At 40.7% G+C, this 4,791-nt stretch overlaps 1 pseudogene; it reads right to left on the bottom strand.

The window, feature by feature from the left end:
• Positions 1-2,278: 2,278 nt before the first annotated feature.
• Positions 2,279-3,812, bottom strand: LOC143683375 (ADP/ATP translocase 3 pseudogene; annotated as a pseudogene).
• Positions 3,813-4,791: the final 979 nt, after the last annotated feature.

Raw genomic sequence — 4,791 nt, forward strand, 5'->3', positions numbered from 1 at the left:
GATGACAATCTAGTTGGGAGGGGTAGATAAATAATTACATGCCTGAAAAAGGTGAGAAGGTGTATAACCAAGTGCAAAACTCACGGAGGTCAGCCCATGAGGAAGAAGATGGATTCCTGCTGGTTGAGCAGGTGTTGGGCATTGCACAGTCTGCTCTTCATATACTTAATCTCATTTAATTTGCACAAGAATCTTGTGAGGCAACTGTCAGTACCTCCTACTTCACAGGTGAGGAAAGAAATGGAGGCTCACAGAATTGCCCAAGTAAGGTTAAGAGAGGAATTTTAAGCCCCAATCTGATTCCAAAGCCCAAGCTTAAGCATGGCAGGCTGCTGCTTTAAGAAATATGGAGAAGAATGAAGAGCAGAAGAAAACCCTCATAGGTGTCGTGGAAGAAGTGGATTGGATCTGGGTCTCATAGATTGTGTCCTCAATCCAACCTAAAAACAACAAAAGCCTTTCTAAGTGTACTTGTTTGACTGTCACTACTGCTTCCAGGAATGGATCCTAAAGAGATAGTTACAGATCTTCCCTTTAGAAAGTTTATATCCATTTACACTCTCACATAAATTGTGAACATTCTTTATTCTCATGCCTGTTCTGGAGATAATCATTCTTTTAAGTTTCTGCCTATTCAATAGATAGAATATGGCATCGCCAAGTAGCTGCAATTTGTATTTCTTCAATGGACAAAAAGATTGAACACCTCTTACGACTCCACTGACTTTCTATTTTAGAATTCTCTGTGCCTTTTCCTTTGCCAACTTTTCTAAGATATTTATTTATGTCTAATGAATTTTACTTTACATTTTAATTTTACAAATTAATATTAATGTTATCTCATCAATTTAAAATAATACTTTATATGTTAAGATTATTAACTCTTTGCCATTTAGGTTGAATATTACATCTCCCAACTGATTGTTCATTTTTTTAAATGATGGAAGCGTTGTTACTTATACAGATAAATCTATAAGTTCTTCTTTATAATTTCTGCAAAAATAACCTAGGAATATGGGTGTAACCTTCAGAGAGGAGAGAGTTTTCTAGAAATGGTAGTGCAGGTGACAAGGGACAAGTAAGGCAGATTTGTGGAACTTCTGAGTATTTCTCAAGGACCCACAGTCCCACGTTGTACAGAATCAAAACTCCAGAGGGGTTAGTAGGGACAGCAGACTTTTCCCAGCTACTAAACTTAAGGACAGCTGTGTTACACTGATTTATTACTTTCAATTCCTAGAAAGAAAAAGAAACTACCATTCTTTTAACATACTGATGAACTAAGTTCAGGGATATTCTATTTGAAATATTTTTGCCTCTATATATATATATTTGTATGCTGTATGTTTGGGGTCATATTTCATTCTTTTTCCATGTGAGTATCCTGTTATTGCAGCACCATTTGCTGAATTTTTGTTTATTTTGTTTTTTGTTTGTTTGCTTGTTTGTTTTGGGAAGTGCATGGACCAGGAATCAAACCCGGGTCCCTGCATAGTACGATTTCTACCACTAAACTACCCTTGCACCCCCTTGCCTCCATATTTTTTAGTGAGATTTGTTCACAGTACTCTTTTTTGTGTTATCTTCATCAGGTTTGGTATAAAGATCATGCTGACTTTGGTAAAGTAATTGGGACTCTCTCTCTTTTCCTTCCTCCTTCCTCCATGCTCTCTCTCTACCTTCCACCCCTCATTCTTCCCTCCCTTTTTAAATTTATACCTCATGCCATTTATGTTCCTTAAAAGACTGAGAGAAGTTGCCCGTGAAACCCTGCTTTTGTGTAGAGAAGGAGAGTACAACTTCCTTTTATACATAACCCCCACCCCCCAAGAGAGTCTGCTTATTTTTTATTTTGTAGCAAATACCCAACAGAAAACATAATTGTAAATATCCAGTTGTGCAAAGGGAGATAGTGCTTAAGTACAAATGGGAGATGTGATTGCTTTTTAAATATATACTTAAACACACCTGAGGGTCCTACAAGCATTTGGATTGGAGGGTTTCTAGGTCTGCACAGCTGAGTTGCTTCACCTGAAGACCCATGATGATGGTTCTGATTCTCCCCACTGCCTCCCAATAATCAATACCAGAACCAGCAGTGCCAGTGGTCAAATGTGATCACAATGATCCCCTTTTCTAGAGCTTTCCCTAGTCCTCTACAGATTGGGTCTGCCTGGGTAAAAACAATAGGAGTTTCTTGAAGGTCAATGGCCCATAACGGTTAAGTAAGGAGTCCACGTGATTCTCTCTATTTCTGTTTCTAGTAAGATAGACACACTTAGATGATTTTCTTCAATTCATCATACAGGACCAGCACAAAGACTCCACCCATGCCTCTTAGAACATTGGACCATGCACCCTTGAAGAAGTCTTTGCCACCTTCATCTTTGAAAATCATCCTCCAGCAATCAACAGTCAATATATAGAGCATAAGCTCCCTTGTGCCCAGATGCATCATCAACCGCTGCTTCATGGTGTTGAAGGTGTAGAAGGTCATGCCAGCCACAGCTGCCATGGTCTAGGTGATCATCCAGCTCACCACAATGTGTGTGTTCTTGGGGTCAGAGAGCATCCTTTGGTTGTATCATACATGCCAAAATAGGCTGCCCTGTAGATGACGATGCCTTGCACAGAGACACTGAAGCCCTGGTACAGGCCTTGGAAGCCATCAGACTTTGTGATCTTCACCAGACAATCTTCCAGGCCTTTGAATTATCTTTCTGTGCCAAATTTCCCAACATCAGCTACCAAATGGGTTCTAGCAAAATCCAGTGAGTAGATGAAGAAAAGAGAAATGGCTTGAGCTGCCCCACCAGAGGCCAGGTTGCCAGCAAAATACCTCCAGAACTATATGTGCTTGTCCATACTTCCCAGAAACACTTGTGTTCTAGTTTGCTAGCTGCCTGAATGCAATATACCAGAAACAGAACGGCTTTTAAAAAGGCAAATTTAGTAAGTTGCTAGTTTACAGTTCTAAGGCTGAGAAAATGTCCCAATTACAACTAGTCTATAGAAATGTCCAATTTAAGGCATCTTGGGAAAGATACCTTGGTTCAATAAGGCCGACGACATTCAACATTTCTCTCTCAGCTGGAAGGGCACATGGCGAAAATGGTGTCATCTGCTGGCTTTCTCGTGGCTCTACAAAAAGGGATTCTCTCCAAAATGTTTCCTCTTTTAAAGGATTCCGGTAAGCAATTCCACCTTCAGTGAGTGCAGACACACCTCCATGGAAATCATCTAATCAAAAGTTACCACCCACAATCAGATGGGTCACATCTCCACAGGAACAATCAAAATGCTCCCACCCAGCAATATTGAATGAGGATTAAAGGAGATGGCTTTTCTGAGGTCCACCACAGATTCAAACCAGCTCAACCTGCCTATACTTACCCTTAAAAACAAAGTTGAGGACTCGGGTGGGGAAGTAGCAGATGGTGTTGGCCAAGTTACCCCTCCAGAAGGAGAGGATACCCTGCTCCTTTGGAATGCAGACTGTACATCCACAAAGCCTTTGTACTGTTTGTCAGCGGCGATCTGTTTACTGGCATTTGTACCTACAGCTGCAGCTCAACCTACTTGATGGGGGCCATGGCCGTCTTGGAGATGGCGGAGGTGATGATGACCTCCAGGAAGGCCTTGGCGAAGCAGATGGCTTGTTCTATGGCAGCAGCACCACTCGGGTAGTGCAGTGGGCACAGGCCCAGGTGGAAGTGGCAAGAGCTGGGAGGGTCGGGCCCCCTATGTTTGTAAATGTCATTCCTTTTGTTGGTCTGTTTAGGTTTTCTATCTCTTCTTGAGTTGATTTCCATAACTTATATCCTCTTAGGTCGATATCATGAGACATCATATTTTCAAACTTATTAATGAACAGTCTATACATAACATTGTCATAATTCTTTTAAATTTTCTCTTATCTGTGGTCATGCCCCATGTGTCATTCTTATGTTTTAATAGATGTTCTTTTTTATTCATTATGATAGCTAATTATTTATTTTTTATTCCTAAAAGACTTAGCTCTTCAAATTGTTTAGCGTTTTAATGTGTTCCTTTTTTTCTAATTCTTCAAGTTTTGTTGTTTCCTTTAGGTCTTTCATTTACTTTCCTTGGGGGCTATTCTTTAATTAGTTGAGTTAAATGCTTAGTTCATTTATTTCACCCCTGAGTATAGTTTTGGCTATATTTATCTTTGTTCATTTTAATATTTTTTACATCAAATTCTTCTCTACCTTGATGTTAATATTGTGGTCTTAAGATAAGATATATGGGCCCTGATCAAGATGGTGGAGTGGGAAGTTTCAGAGTTCCATCCACCCACAAACACTTTGGAAAACCAACAAGAACTGGCAGGAACATCTTTCTCAAAGCTCCAAAAAAAAGTTAAGGGCTGCGGGAATAGGGCAAGCACTGAATCAAGAAAAAGTTTACTTACAATCAGTAGGGAGTTAGATGGAGGCAAAGTGAGGTGTGGAATTTAGTTCATCCTCCAGAGCAGATAGTAAATAGCCGAGAATGATACTAAACAACTGCTGGGGGAACACCAGTGACCAGACACACAGCGTACACCAGTCTGGACCAGGTGGAATGGTGGAGACCCCACTCAGACCTGTAAATCCCCCAAGCCACACATGTCTGCACACCTCCCTCCAAGGGCATGGCAAGCTGGTTCCTAAGGGGAAAGGAAGCAGACTTTACTAGCAGCAAGGGGTTAGTTCAACCAAGCTCCAATTGTGGGATTAATTAACAGATTTTGACTACTGAAAACAGACCCTCAGCACAGATAAACCTGGA

Source organism: Tamandua tetradactyla, chromosome 5 (assembly GCF_023851605.1).
Source record: "Tamandua tetradactyla isolate mTamTet1 chromosome 5, mTamTet1.pri, whole genome shotgun sequence".
NCBI classification, from domain to species: domain Eukaryota; kingdom Metazoa; phylum Chordata; class Mammalia; order Pilosa; family Myrmecophagidae; genus Tamandua; species Tamandua tetradactyla.